The sequence below is a fragment of the Hemitrygon akajei genome, chromosome 1 (genome assembly GCF_048418815.1).
Source record: "Hemitrygon akajei chromosome 1, sHemAka1.3, whole genome shotgun sequence".
NCBI classification, from domain to species: Eukaryota; Metazoa; Chordata; class Chondrichthyes; order Myliobatiformes; family Dasyatidae; genus Hemitrygon; species Hemitrygon akajei.
The window spans coordinates 222,529,759-222,546,056 of NC_133124.1; the positions used below are offsets into that span (position 1 = coordinate 222,529,759).

Consider the following 16,298-nt stretch of genomic DNA (forward strand, 5'->3'; position numbering starts at 1 on the left):
GAGTAGACCAGTGGGCTAAGCACGCATCCTTGAGATGTGCTGGTGTTGATTGTCAGTGAGGAAGAGATGTTTTTTTCCAATTGGAACAGACTGGTGAGGAAGTCAAGGATACAGTTGTGCTGCAATTAGAGAGACTAAGGCTTTTCAGCTTCTTGTTTAGAACTGAGTGTAGGATTGTGTTGAATGCTGAGCTGTAGTCAATAAACTGCAGCCTGTTGTAAGTATTACTATTATCCAAGTGATCCAAGGTCTAGTGGAACTTGAAACACTAATCAAAGAAAACATCTGATGTTTACCTCCAGTACTTGGGCAAAGAACATTTGATTAAACAACATCTTTTAGGATCTGACACTGCAGCCTCCTCTGCCGTTCTTGTGAAGGACACATCGTCTGTAGGATTGTCACTTGGACAATGACAGGCAGGCAGGAAATATTTACTGATCCTTTTACTCCGTGACTGCAACTTTCTGGCAATACTGTGCAAGTGGAAGAAACATCCACTTCTAACAAAAACACAGTTGGAATTGGACTGGCTCGGAGGGAATTCTCAGCTATAATCTTACTTGGCACTTCCAGATAATTGTGAAAGAATTTGTTATTGGGTTCTGCTAATTGCTGTGCATTCGACACAGTGTAGACTTAACAGCTGTCAGTATTATTGATCAACCTATTCTTCAGTTAGATTAACCCCTCTAATTCTATGGATTATAGTTTAAATAGATATTATCAACCACCCAGACTCCTTGGAGGCTCTGAATCGTATCAACCCTGTCAATCTCAAGCTTTGTTCTGAAGTACATTGTCAGATCGCTGGAAATAGCACTAAGAGTGGGTCATTCAGATCTTCAAGGCTGCTCTAGTACTCAAGATAATCTTGATCATCTTCCCCCATTAGTCTGCTTGAGGACTTGTGTTACAGGGAAAGGCTGACTAGGTTAGGACTTTATTGAATGGAGCGTAGGAGAATGAGGAGATATTTGATAGACATATATATATAAGAAATGGGGAGGTGAAAATGGGAAGGCAGAGCACCCCTGTGGCCATTCTCCTCAATAAGTATACAGTTCTGTTTTGGATACTGTTGTGGGGTATGACCTCCCAGGGAAATGACACAGAGACCAGGTTACTGGCACTGAACATGGGTCTGTGGTGAAGAAGACAAAGAGGGAGAAGAGGGGAATGGTAGTGATAGGGGACTCAATAGTCAGAGGAACAGACAGGAGAGTCTGTGGATATGAATGGGATACCCAGAATGAATGTTGCCTCCCAGGTGCCAGGGTCAGGGACGTCTTGGATCACACCCACAGCATTTTGGAGAGGGAGGAAGAGCAGCCTGAGGTCTTGGTACATATTGATATCGATGACATAGGAAGAAGCAGCAATGAGGACCTGAAGAGAGAATTTGGCAGAAAGCTGAGAAGCAGGATCTCCAGGGTAGTAATTTCTAGATTGCTGCCTGTGTCATACACCAGCGAGGGTAGAAACAGGATAATCTGGCAGATAAATGCATGACTGAGAAGCTGGTGCAGGGGGCAGAGTTTCAGATTCTTGGACTATTGGGATTGCTTCTAGGAGAGATATGACCTGTACAAATGGATGGGATGCACCTGAACCCAAGGGGGTTCCATCCGTCCTATCCTGAGTAAGTGCATGTTTGGCACAGCACTGTGAGCCGAAGGGCCTATATTGTGCTATAGGATTTTATGTTTCTATGAGTCCCTCCATTACAGCTCCCATCCCCCTGCCAAATTAGTTTAAACCCTCCCCAACAGCTCTAAAAAACTTGCCCGGGAGAATATTGTTTTTGGAATACATCTATCCTGCACCTTCCTCATTTTCCCAGAAAGTGAAGCCATTGCTGCTCTGCTGAGTTCCTCTAGCACTTTGTGTGTGTTGCTCGGATTTCTAGCATCTGCAGATTTTCTCTTGTTTGAGATCTAAATGTACATAAGTCACCCGGACCAGATGAACTGCACCCTAGGGTTCTGAAAGAGGTAGTGTTAGAGATTGTGGTGGCATTTAAAATGATCTTTCAAGAGTCATTGGACTCTGGCATGGTTCCAGAGGACTGGAAAATTGTAAATGCCAGTCCACTCTTTAAGAAAGGACGAAGGCAGCAGAAAGGAAATAATAGGCCAATTAGCTTGACCTCAGTGGATGGGAAGATGTTGGAGTCAATTGTTAACGATGAGGTTATGGAGTACTTAGTGACACAGGACAAAATAGGACAATGTCAGCATGGTTTCCTTAACGGAAAATCCTGCCTTACAAAACTGTTGAAATTCTTTGAGGAGATTTCAAGTAGGATAGATAAAGGAGATACAGTGGATGTTGTATATTTGGACTTTCAGAAGGCCTTTGACAAGGTGCCACCCATGAGGCTGCTTAACAAGTTAAGAGCCCATGGTATTGCGGGAAAGTTACTCATATAGATAGAGCATTGGGTGATTGGTAGTAGGCAGCAATTGGGAATAAAAGGATCCTTTTCGAGTTGGCTCCCAATGACTAGTGATTATAGTGGGGTTGGACTTGGAACTGCTTCTTTTTATGCTGTATATCAATGATTCAGATGAAATATTTGTAGGGAACCAGAGGAGGGACTTCTTCACTGAGAAAGTGGTGTAAGTGTGGAATGAGCTGTCAGGGGAAATGGTGGGTGTGGGTTCAATTTCAGCTTTTAAGAGAAGTTTGGATAGGTGCACGGATGGGAGAGGATGAAGATCTATGGTCCAGGTGTGTTGATGGAACTAGGCATAAGAATAGTTTGGCAGCAACTAGAGGGGCTGAATGGCCTGTTTCTGTGCTGTAATGCTCAGTGACTCTCTGAAATGTCAGTACCAACCACTGTAGGGTTTTACTGAAATGACTGATAGCTCCATGTCCAAACTGGGGTAAATGGAGTAGGATTTTTGGCATGTTTATACAACTTGTGGTGGAGCTGCTATACTTCACATCCACAGGAACAGAAAGCTCATGTTTGATTCTAAGATATAGTGAAAAACTGAAAGAGTTTTTCGTTAGTCCCAGGACTGGAACAGTTAGTGCGCTCTCTGCTGACTCTTACACGGTTGTTCACATCCACATTGTGTAATACTGGCTCTAGGATACACATCAGTCTGGTACTTCCCCACCAAGTGATAAGGGAAGATGCACTGTGACAGATAGGATAGCTAAAATTGCCCAAAGCATCACCAACACCAGCCTACTCACCATCAGGACGTATGTACAAAAAGGTGCTGGAAAAGGGCCAGTAGCATCATGAAAAAGCCTTCCCACCCTGCTCACGGACAATTTGTCCCATTCTCATCAAGGAGGAGGCTACGTAATATCCGGGCCAGGACCACCAGACTCCAAAACAGTTACTTCCCCCCAAGCAGTAAGGTTGATCCACATCTCCACCCACTAATCCACCCCTCCACACCTCCAATCCTCCCCTCCACACCCCACACCACCACTAACCCACCCCTCCACATCCCACACCACCACTAACCCAACCCTCCACACCTCCAAACACCACTACATCCACATCAGCCACTCTTCTCCATAGACCTTCAGCACACCCTTCATCCCCTCATTCCCTGCCAATTTACATGGACACTTCACACTTCATACCTACCTTGACACAGTCACTGTCCTATTGTGTTTTCATTTGCCCTGCTGCTACCTAGAAGAGTTCCTCTTGTCAAGAGCCACTTGGTCACTTTATTGTCTCTTGTCAAGGTCACCTGATGTACAGATATTCCTGCATCGAGTAGCGCTGTATGTTCATACAATCAGTCTGTATGTCCTGAATACAAGCTCTGAGTCTGAGGCCTCCGTCAGTCAGAGTTGACCATCGATATTGCATCCTAGCTGTCGAGACAGGCAAGCTTGGGCAGGATGATATAGAGAGCAAGCTGTTACCCATGTAGTAAACTCCCTTTCTCCAGGCAACTGAAGAACCCAAAGGAACCCAGCTTGGTACCAGCAGCATTGCAGGAGTTGCCAGTCAACTTTGAACTCAATGCCTCAGGAACTCCAGCTCCAGACTTTTCCCTCAGGGTTTAGTCCCGAAGCCTTCCCCATGAGTGGGTATGGCCGCAAGGCTGCAGAGGTTTGAGATCAGAGTTTTCCTTCTCCTAGATGAGCCCTGTCTGCCTGAAGCAACTGGTCTTAAGGCGCAAGTAACCTGCATTTGCTTCTTCTCCTGTCAATAGAAACAGTTCTGCCAGGCTTAAATAGCTAAGCCACACGTGAAGGCTAGGAGCTAGATTTGGTTGTCAGTGGCTGTTTGAGATGCATGCCATTGGGAGCATTTAATAGGTAGTGGGAGCCCATTCCATTACCATCCCCAGCTATAACAACCTTAAGGAACCAAAGCTAACCTTAGTATATACAACAACATCAAACAGTTACTTGTACATTGTGCGTTATAGGATTTCTTTTGCACAGTAATTGTATTTATTACACTGTACTACTGCAAAAAAACAAATTTCATGACATATGTGAGCGATGATAAACCTGATTCTGAAATGGGTCTCTGTTGTGGACTGAGAGTGGGAAGGGGGAAGGGAGAGGGGAATCATTGTTGGGCAAAGGGGAAGGGAGAGGGGAGGGAGTGGAAAGCACCAGAGGGACATTCTGTAATGATCAATAAACCAATTGTTTGGAATAAAATTACCTTGCCTGGTATCTCAGGGCTGGGTGTGTCTGCATCCAGACCATCCCCTGCCTCTGGCACTCCTTCTCTGCCATCTGACCCAGACCCCTCCCACAACACTCCACCCTCACCATTCCCATCGTCCTTTGCTCCCACCAGATTTACATACGTGTTCTCCGCTCCACATTCACAAATACAGTAACTTGCAAAATCTGAGGCACCCTAGCTATATATATGTGCCTAAGATTTTTGCGATGTGCTGTAATAATTATATTTATTGCATTTTTATGCTTATTGTGTTTTTATACTGTATCTGCTCCAGAATAACAATGATTTCATTTTCCTTTACACTCTCATAGTGAAGAATGACAATAGATAACCTTGAATCTTGAAGCGGTCGGGGTGACCATCTCCAATCGTTTCATGTGGATTTAATTGGAGGAATGTAGGCTGCTGGAGGCAGTGTCTGCTCCAGAAGGTTATTCAGTCAAGTTGCCTGCATGAGCAGACTGAAGGATAAAGTTCAAGGTTCAAAGTAAATTTATTCTAAGTATATATATGTCACCATAAACAACCCTGACATTCATTTGCTTGTTGGTATTCTCAGTAAATACAAAGAAACAAAAAGAAAATTAAAAAATAATAATAACAATTAAATAAACAATCAATATTGAGAACCTGAGATAAAGAGTCCTTGAAAGTGAGTCCATTGGTTTTGGGAACAGTTCAGTAATGTGGTAAGTGAAATTATCCCCTCTGGTTCGGGAGCCTGATGGTTGAGGGGTAATAACTCTCCCTGAATCTGGTGGTGTGGGACTAAGTCCTCTGTAACTCTTTTCCAATGGCAGCAACAAGAGCAAAGCATGTCCTGGATGGATAATGGGTGCTGCTTTCCTGCGACAGCGCTCCATGCAGATGTGCTCAATGGTGGGCAGGGTTTTACTCCATATGGGCTGGGCTGTATCCATTACTTTTTATCTGCTTTTCCTTTCATGAGCATTTGTGTTTCCATACAAGGCCATGATGCAACCTATCAACCTACTCTCCTCCACCTATCTGTAGAAGTTGGTCAGAGTATTAGATGTCATGCCAAATCTTTGTAAATCCTAAGAAGATAAAAACACTGCCATGTTTCCTTCATAATTGCACTTACGTGCTGGGCCCAGGACAGATCCTCTGAAATGATATCAGCAAGGAATTTAAAGTTGCTGACTCTCTCCACCTGTGATTCCCCCCGATGAGGACTGGCTCATGGACTTCTGGCTTCCTCCTCCTGTACTCAGTAATCAGCTTCTTGGTCTTGCTGACATTAAGTGAGAAGTTGGTGTTGTGGCACCACTCAGCCAGATTTTCAATCTCTCTCCTAAATTCCAATTTGTCTCCACCTTTCATTTGGCAAATGACAGTGGTGCCATCAGCAAACTTAAATATGGCATTGGAGCAATGCTTAGCCACTCAGTCATAAGTATAAAACAAGTAGAGCACGGGGCTAAGCCCACAATCTTCTGGTGCACTTGTACTGATGGAGATTGTGGAGGAAATGTTATTGCAAATCCAAACAGACTGGAGTCCGCAAATGATGAAATTGTGGAACCAGTTGTACAAGGAGATATTGAGACCTAGGTCTTGGAAATTATTAATTAGGTTTGAGGAGATAATCGTATTGAATATCAAGCTGTAGTCAAAGAAGAGCATCCTGATATGTCCATCATCACTGTCCTGATGTTCCAGGGATGAATGAAGAGCCAATGACATGATATCTGCTGTGGACCTGTTGCTCCCGGAGGCAAACTGGACCAGATCCAACTCACTTCTCTGGCAGGAGTTGCTATGTTTCATCACTAACCTCTCAAAACACTATCACTGTAGATGTAAGTGCAGCTGGACAATAGTCATTGATGCAGGTTACCACGTTCTTTTTAAGTACTGTTATAATTGAAGTCTGTTTGAAGCAATTGGGTACCTCACTGTCAAAGTGAGAGTTTAAAGATATCAGTGAACTTTCCAGGCAGTTGATCAACCAGGTACTCAGTCAGATAGCCCGTCTGGGCCAGATACTTTCCATGGGTTCACCCTTCTGAAGGATGCTCTCATGTTGGCCTCGGGGTCTGAAATCACAGGGTCATTGGGTGTTGTAGGAAATGCGTGACGGTGCCTCCATGATTTGATGATCAAAGAGAGCATAAAAAGTATTGAGCTCATCTGAAAGTGAAGTCTTGTCGCTTGGTTTCACTTTATAGGAGATCATAGCATTCAAGCTCTGCCACAGCTGCTGAGGCTCATTCAGTGATTCAGCTTTTGTCACATGTGAGATGGCTCTCTGGAGGTTGTATGTAGACCTCTTGTATATTACTTGGTAGCCAGATCTAAACACCACTGATCTGGCCCCCAGTGGACTGCAGATCTCTTTATTCATCCAAGGCTTCCGGTTGGCGAAGGATGTATCTGTACTACCTTCACACGCCTTAATGCTGATCCGTTCTCTGAGGTACTCTGCTACATTCCACAGGATGAGGGAGCAGATGTTGAATTCATTTCTTGACCTTAGGAAAGACCACAGCTCTTATAGACAATTATATTCTCATGAAGTGCAAAATCCAAGTTCAAAGTAAATTTATTCTCAATTTATGTATGTGTCATCATATACTACCTTGAGTTTCATTTCCTTGTGGATATTGACAGTAAAACAGAGTACAACAGAGTATAGAAAAAACTACACAAAACAAAGACTGACAAACAACCAATGTGCAAAAGAAGACAAACTGTGGAAATGTTAAAGTAAATAAAAAACACTGTGAACGTGATTTGTAGACTCCTTAAAAATGAGTCCAAGGTTGTGAAATCAGTTCATTGTTGAGGTGAGTGATGTTATCTGAGCCAGTTCAGGAGCCTGATGGTTGTAGGGTAATAACTGTTCCTGAACCTGGGAGTGAGGGATCTAAGGCTCTTGTACCTCCTGCCTGATAGTAGTAGTGAGAAGATGGGCTGGCCTGGATAGTATAACAGTGCAGTCACTCTTATAACACAGAAGATAAGGAATCAGGGAGATGAGGAAGAACCTCGCACTCTGGGAATGAGATCTCGGCCATTTCTGTAGTACCATTGGAAAGCAGATGCCAGGACAGGCAGAGATTATGTAATGTGTTCCCAAGAGTTGTATTTGTGACGTAGTATTCCTATCTATAGAAGCTGCATTGCAGTAATTCTGACAGCACAAGGCAGGCCACAGGCTGGAGTGTACTCATTCTCAGCACACACAGTACGCAAGTCACCAGTGAACTATGCTGAGGAGGTAATACAGAAATATGAGCTGACCTAAAAACTCTCCCAAACCCCGCTTTGAAATATTTCATGTGCCCTTTTCTTTCAGCATGTGTGAACCATGTTATAATTATTTTTTATAAACATTCCACTTCAAGGAAGAATGGTTCTGAAGGGTTTCAGCAATTTAAAAAAAAATCATGAATAAACATAGAACGCAGAACAGTACAGCACAGGAACAGGCCATTCACCCCACAGAGTTGTGCCAAACTAGTTAAAAACCAAATCAAAAACACCCAAACACTAATCCCTTTTACCTACATAATGTCAATATTCCTCCATGTTTAACTCTGTCTTCCCCTTCTAACTACGTGACATTCCACCAGATGTCAGCCAGCAGAATGTCCAGCACATCTCCCCTGTGACTCTGAGAAATTGGCTCCATTCTGCACCAGCTGTTCCTGGCTCACAACAACACTGATCTGGATCCTGATCTTGTCCAGAGCTAGCCATCTAGTCCTGATGAATGGCCTTGGCCCGAAACATCGGTTCTTCAGCCCTTTCCATTGACGCTACCAGACCTGCTGAGTTCCTCTAGCGTTCTATTGTGTTATGGGACTCAACCTCTAAATTAAACTTCTGGAGTCTTGCACGAGGACTCCTAAGCCCCTCTGCCCTCACCCCATCCACCCGCCACCCCACTCGGGATAGGGTTCCCCTTGCCCTCACCTACCACCCCACCAGCCTCCAGGTCCAACGTATAATTCTCTGTAACTTCCGCCACCTCCAACGGGATCCCACTACCAAGCACATCTTTCCCTCCCCCCCCCCCTTTCTGCTTTCCACAGGGATCGCTCCCTACACGACTCCCTTGTCCACTCGACCCCCCCCATCCTTTCCCACCGATCTCCCTCCTGGCACTTATCCTTGTAAATGGAACAAGTGCTACACCTGCCCTTACACTTCCTCCCTCACCACCATTCAGGGCCCCAGACAGTCCTTCCAGGTGAGGCGACACTTCACCTGTGAGTCGGCTGGTGTGGTATACTGCGTCCGGTGCTCCCGGTGTGGACTTTTATATATTGGTGAGACCCGACGCAGCCTGAGAGACTATTTGGCTGAACGCCTACGCTCGGTCCGCCAGAGAAAGCAGGATCTCCCAGTGGCCACACATTTTAATTCCACGTCCCATTCCCATTCTGATATGTCTATCCATGGCCTCCTCTACTGTCAAGATGAAGCCACACTCAGGTTGGAGGAACAACACCTTATATACTGGCTGGGTAGCCTCCAACCTGATGGCATGAACGTTGACCTCTAACTTCCGTTAATGCCCCTCCTCCCCATCTTACCCCATCCCTGACATATTTAGTTGTTTGTTTTTTTCTCTGTCTCTGCCCATCACTCTGCCTGTTTTCCATCTCCCTCTGGTGCTCCCCTCCCCCTTTCTTTCTCCCTAGGCCTCCCATCCCATAACCTTTTCCCTTCTCCAGCTCTGTATCATTTTTGCCAATCACCTTTCCAGCTGTTAGCTTCATCCCTCCCCCTCCGGTCTTCTCCTATCATTTCGCATTTCCCCCTCCCCCTCCTACTTTCAAATCTCTTAGTATCTTTCCTTTCAGTTAGTCCTGACGAAGGATCTCGGCCCGAAACGTCGACAGTGCTTCTCCCTATAGATGCTGCCTGGCCTGCTGTGTTCCACCAGCATTTTGTGTGTGTTGTTTCTGTTGTGTTACTTTGGATTAACAGCATCTGCAGAATCTCTTGTAATTATGGATAGTTACCTGTAGTTATTAGCACTGTCTACCATACCAAATTACACCAAAGTGTACAGCAGAAATGATACCAGATCTGTTACAGATTCACATTTAGTCCAAAAGCTTGGTTAAAGAGTACAGTTTTGAAAAGCATTCTCTAACTGAAGGTTGGAGAGGTTTACAGAGAAAATTCAGTAGTTTACAAACCAGATGTTTGAACACATCTCACACAACAAATCAATTATATTGTGGATCTGCTAGAATTGGAGGAACATGTTTATTAGAGGTTTTAGGAGCTGAAGGAAATTGGAATAGAAAGATAAGACCATAAGACATAGGAGCAGAATGAGGCCACTCAGCCCATCGAGTCTGCTCCATCATTCCATCATGGCTGATCCTGGAAGTGAGCAACTTCCACCTTAAATACACCAATAGACTTTGCCTCCACCGCAGTCTGTGGCAGAGCATTCCACAGATTCAATACTCTCTGGCTAAAAAAATTCTGTGTTACCTCTAATCTAAAGGGTCACCCCTCAATTTGGAGGCTGTGCTCTCTAGTTCTGGATACCTCACCCTAGGAAACCTCCTCTCCACATCCACCCTATCTGTCTTTTCAACATTCAGTAGGTTTCAATGCGATTCCCCCCTCCCCCACCCCACATTCTTCTAAATTTCAGTGGGTACAGCGGGTACAGGCCCAAAACTGCCAAACGCTCCTCATATGCCAACCCATTTATTCCTGGAATCATCCTTCTGAAACTTCTCTGGGCTCTCTCCAAAGACAACACATCCCTTCTGAGATTTGTGGCCTGTTCACAATACTCCAAGTGTGGTCTGACTGCTGTCTGAGCGTTATCTCCTTGCTTTTATATTCTATTGCCCTTGAAATAAATGCCCAAATTGCATTTGCCTTCTTTACCACAGACTCAACCTCTAAATTAAACTTCTGGAGTCTTGCACGAGGACTCCTAAGCCCCTCTGCCCCTCTGATGTTTGAACCTTCTCCCTATTTAGATAATCTGCACTACTGTTCCTTTTTCCAAAGTGCATTATCCTTCATTTCCCAACACTGTATTCCATCTGCCGCTTTTTTGTCCATTCTTCCAATTTGTCTTAGTCCTGCTGCAATCACATTGCTTCCTCAGCACTACCTATCCCTCCACCTGTCTTCATATAATTTGCAACCTTTTCCACAAAACCATCAATTCCATTATCTAAATCATTGACAAACAATGTGAAAAGTAGTGGTCCCAATATTGACCCCTGAGGAACAACAGAATTCACTGGAAGCCAACCAGAAGAGGCTCCCTTTATTCCCACTTGCTGCCTCCTGTGTGTCAACCATTCCTCTGTCCATGCTAGTATCTTTCCTGTAATGCCATAGGATTTCATCTTATTAAGCAGCCTCATGTATAGCACCTTATCAAACACCTTCTGAAAATCCAAGTAAATGACATCCACTGACTCTACTTTGTCTACCCTGCTTGTTATTGCCTCGAAGAGCTCTAAAAGATTTGTCAGGCAAGATTTTTCTTTACATAAACCATGCTGACTTGGACTTGTTTTATCATTAGTCTCCAAGTACCTCGAAACCTAATCCTTAATAATAGGCTCCAATACTTTCCCAACCACTGAGGTTAAGCTAACTGGTCTATAATTGCCTTTCTTTTGCCTTCTTCCTTTCTTAGAAAGTGGAATAGCATTTATATTCTTCCAGTACTTCAGGACCATGCCAGAATCAAGTGATTCATAGAAACATAGAAAATAGGTGCAGGAGTAGGCCATTCGGCCCTTCGAGCCTGCACCACCATTCAGTATGATCATGGCTGATCATCCAACTCAGAAACCTGTACCTGCTTTCTCTCCATACCCCCTGATCCCTTTAGTCACAAGGGCCATATCGAACTTCCTCTTAAATATAGCCAATGAACCGGCCTCAACTGTTTCCTGTGGCAGAGAATTTCACAGATTCACCAGTCTCTGTGTGAAGAAGTTTTTCCTCATCTCGGTCCTAAAAGGCTTCCCCTTTATCCTTAAACTGTGACCCCTCATTCTGGACTTCCCCAACATCGGAAACAATCTTCCTGCATCTAGCCTGTCCAATCCCTTTAGAATTTTATACGTTTCAATAAGATCCCCCCTCAATCTTCTGAATTCCCGTGAGTATAAGCCTAGTCGATCCAGTCTTTCTTCATATGAAAGTCCTGCCATCCCAGGAATCAATCTGGTGAACCTTCTCTGTACTCCCTCTATGGCAAGAATGTCTTTCCTCCGATTAGGGGACCAAAACTGCACACAATATTCTAGGTGCGGTCTCACCAAGGCCTTGTACAACTGCAGTAGAACCTCCCTGCTCCTGTACTCAAATCCTTTTGCTATGAATGCCAACATACCATTTGCCTTTTTCACCACCTGCTGTACCTGCATGCCCACCTTCAATGACTGGTGTATAATGACACCCAGGTCTCGTTGCATCTCCCCTTTTCCTAATCGGCCACCGTTCAGATAATAATCTGTTTTCCTGTTCTTCCAACCAAAGTGGATAACCTCACATTTATCCACATTAAATTGTATCTGCCATGAATTTGCCCACTCATCTAACCTATCCAAGTCACCCTGCATCCTCTTAGCATCCTCCTCACAGCTAACACCGCCGCCCAGCTTCGTGTCATCCGTAAACTTGGAGATGCTGCATTTAATTCCCTTGTCTAAATCATTAATATATATTATAAACAACTGGGGTCCCAGCACTGAACCTTGCGGTACCCCGCTAGTCACTGCCTGCCATTCTGAAAAGGTCCCATTTACTCTCACTCTTTGCTTCCTGTCTGCCAACCAATTCTCTATCCACATCAATACCATACCCCCAATACCGTGTGCTTTAAGTTTGCACACTAATCTCCTGTGTGGGACCTTGTCAAAAGCCTTTTGAAAATCTAAATATACTACATCCACTGGCTCTCCCCTATCCACTCTACCAGTTACATCTTCAAAAAATTCTATAAGATTCGTCAGACATGATTTTCCTTTCACAAATCCATGCTGACTTTGTCCGATGATTTCACCTCTTTCCAAATGTGCTGTTATCACATCTTTGATAACCAACTCTAGCATTTTCCCCACCACCGATGTCAGACTAACCGGTCTATAATTCCCCGGTTTCTTTCTCACTCCTTTTTTAAAAAGTGGGGTTACATTAGCCACCCTCCAATCCTCAGGAACTAATCCAGAATCTAAGGAATTTTGAAAAATTATCACTAATGCATCCACTATTTCTTGGGCTACTTCCTTAAACACTCTGGGATGCAGACCATCTGGCCCTGGGGATTTATCTGCCTTTAATCCCTTCAATTTACCTAACACCACTTCCTTACTAACATGTATTTCCCTCAGTTCCTCCATCTCACTAGACCCTCGGTCCCTTACTAATTCCGGAAGATTATTTATGTCCTCCTCAGTGAAGACAGAACCAAAGTAGTTATTCAATTGGTCTGCCATGTCTTTGTTCCCTATGATCAATTCACCTGTTTCTGACTGTAAAGGACCTACATTTGTCTTGACTAATCTTTTTCTTTTCACGTATCTATAAAAGCTTTTACAGTCAGTTTTTATGCACCCTGCCAGCTTTCTCTCATAATCTTTTTTCCCTTTCCTAATTAAGCCCTTTGTCCTCCTCTGCTGGTCTCTGAATTTCTCCCAGTCCTCAGGTGTGCCGCTTTTTTTTTGCTAATTTATACGTTTCTTCTTTGGACTTGATACTATCCCTAATTTCCCTTGTCAGCCACGGGTGCACTACCTTGAAGGAGCTTGAAGGATCATGACCAATGCATCCATTATCTCTTCAGAAACCTCTCAAGACTCTGGGATGTAGTCCATCTGGTCCAGATGACTTATCCATCTTAAGACCTTTGAGTTTGCCTTGCAGTTTTTCCTCTTGATGGGCTTGAAATTCTGCCCTGTGTTCGTTTAGGAAGAGAGACAACTTACACCGGAATATTACAAAACGTGGCTTTATTGCAGAATTCGTAACTGGTACAGCGAATCGACGGAGTCGCTGGAGAAGGCGTTCTGTTTTCCCCTTACAATCTGCTCTTATTTATACCCCTTTTCCCCCCAGCACACCCCCGCTACATATTAGGTAATATCGGGCACTTGTGTCCATCTTATTGGCCCGCAGCCATATGCTCACGAGTTACCTGTTTCTTTTGTTTACTGAATCACGTGACACTAGTAGTTTCGGTGTAGCGGGGTCCCCAGTTTCGCTCCCCCCTCCCTCGCATTCCGGCCTCCTAACATGTGTATTACGTGAGCCACTCCTGACCTGTAATGGCAGTCTCGAATTAACCCCAACACTCCCTCCCTTGGCCTCCCAGAGGCCACATCCCCACATCCCTTACAATCTTTTCCGCGGCTGCCGGGATCAGGCAGAGAGGTGAGCGTCCCCCGGCACTCTTTGGCGTGTCCTCCCTATTTGCTTATCCTGATTTGTCCGACCTAGGGTCACAAAATATGGGTAGGGGTTCCCTAAACATCCGCAATTTTTACAAGTAGCATGCAACATTTCAGAAAACTTATTCAATAACAAATTCACAATCCCCCCCTTGCCATGGTCCATTTCAGTCCGTGTCCTCCCATAGCGCGTCCGCTTTCCGGGAGGGCCGTGTCCTCCCCTTCCACCGGGAACAAGGGTGCCTGGTACGCCGGTGGAGGTCCATTCTTTCCAGTCAAGGCTCGATCTATAGTCCGGATGACTAGGGTCCTAATACAGGGTATGCAACAACAACCACACGTGATAAAGATAGCAATTTAAATAGACAGTCCTAGAGCCGACTGTCCCAGAAACGCTCCCCACTTGCCAGAGGTCTTATTTAGCCAGTAGAAAATGATGCCAGTTATTGTCCCCCTCCCTTCTTACCTTTTAATGCCCTGTTGGAGACCTCGGCGACAGGGTATGGACCATGCCACCGTTTTCCGTTCCAGGTGAGCTTCCCTGGGCCTCGGAGGAACACTTCCACTCCTACCTTGATGGTGTCCGACCCCTGCGGCTGCTCACTGTTAGATTATTGAACTCGCACAGTTATCAATTTTACCATATTTCTAAAAACTCTCATATACTCTGTTACTCAACACACAAATGTCTGAGTTTCGGTAACTCGAAATTGAAGTGCTCCATGGCTCCCTAGTACACAGAGAGGATCAAATGTGGGACGGTCGCCTTTCAAAACCTGACCTTCGCGTGGGAGATTTCTCCTCTTAACAACCAGTCTAAGGTAGGCGCCGTCAGTATCCCTGTGTACTACGGTGTCCCGCGACTTAATTCTCCTCACTCCTGAGACTTTTATGCCCATCGTGGGCGGCGGGTACCCTCACTCAGAAGACTTTTCCACGGGCGGAGAATTTTCCTAAAAACAGATAAGAGTTAGTACTTACCAGTCACGATTCTGCACCGGGAATGATCTCTCCCAGGGTAATTTGGGGTTGGTGAGGATCCGTCAGCAGACAAGATCTAACTCAGTGATTTAACTATCTAGTGGAAGTCTTTGATATAACAGGCACTTCCTGACCTTAGTCGAGCTTGCGGCCGCAAGTTGTCTGCCGTCGGACCCGCCAGCCTGTGTTGTCTCTCCCTCCCCACGTCGGGGTCACCAAATGTTGGGCTTGAAATTCTGCCCTGTGTTCGTTTAGGAAGAGAGACAACTTACACCGGAATATTACAAAACGTGGCTTTATTGCAGAATTCGTAACTGGTACAGCGAATCGATGGAGTCGCTGGAGAAGGCGTTCTGTTTTCCCCTTACAATCTGCTCTTATTTATACCCCTTTTCCCCCCAGCACACCCCCGCTACATATTAGGTAATATCGGGCACTTGTGTCCATCTTATTGGCCCGCAGCCATATGCTCACGAGTTACCTGTTTCTTTTGTTTACTGAATCGCGTGACACTAGTAGTTTCGGTGTAGCGGGGTCCCCAGTTTCGCTCCCCCCTCCCTCGCATTCCGGCCTCCTAACATGTGTATTACGTGAGCCACTCCTGACCTGTAATGGCAGTCTCGAATTAACCCCAACACTCTGGAATAGCAATCCTGTTCCCTGACACTCATGGACCTCTGGCACACTGTTAGAATCTTCCACAGTGAAGACTGATGCAAAGTACTCATTAAGTTCATCTGCCATTTCTTTGTTCCCCAATACTATCTCACCAGCATTATTTTCCAGTGGTCGAATATCAACTCTCACCTGCCTTTTACTCTTTATATAACTGAAAAAACCTTTGGTATCCTGCTTTATATTATTCAGTAGTCTGCCCTCATATTTCATCTTTTCCCTTCTTATAGCTTTTTTAGTTGCCTTTTCTTGGATTTTAAAAACTTCCCAATCATCCAACCTCCCACTTACTTTTGCTACCTTATAGCCCTTTCCTCAGCTTTTATGCTGTCTTTAACTTCCCTTGTCAGCCACGGTTACCTACCCCTGCCATTTGAGAACATCTTCTGTGGGACATATCTATCCTGCACCTTGTGAGCTATTCCCAGAAACTTCAGCCATCTCCGCTCTGCCGTCATCCCTGCCAGTATCCTTCTCCAATCCACCTGGACAAGCTCCTCTCTCATGCCTCTGTGATTCACTTTATTCCATTGCGA

At 44.9% G+C, this 16,298-nt stretch overlaps 1 protein-coding gene and 1 long non-coding RNA gene across 2 annotated transcripts in view; one reads left to right on the forward strand and one right to left on the reverse strand.

Annotated features, from left to right (window-relative positions):
* Positions 1–16,298, forward strand: part of gfra2b (GDNF family receptor alpha 2b) — a 383,259-nt gene that overhangs the window by 290,686 nt on the left and 76,275 nt on the right. The gene's annotated exons all lie outside the window — the stretch shown is intronic.
* LOC140736163 (uncharacterized) lies at positions 13,652–15,559 on the reverse strand. Its single transcript, XR_012100899.1, has 2 exons — positions 15,088–15,559; positions 13,652–14,709 (listed from the first exon to the last, which is right to left on the reverse strand). It is a non-coding gene; the product is annotated as an uncharacterized lncRNA (long non-coding RNA).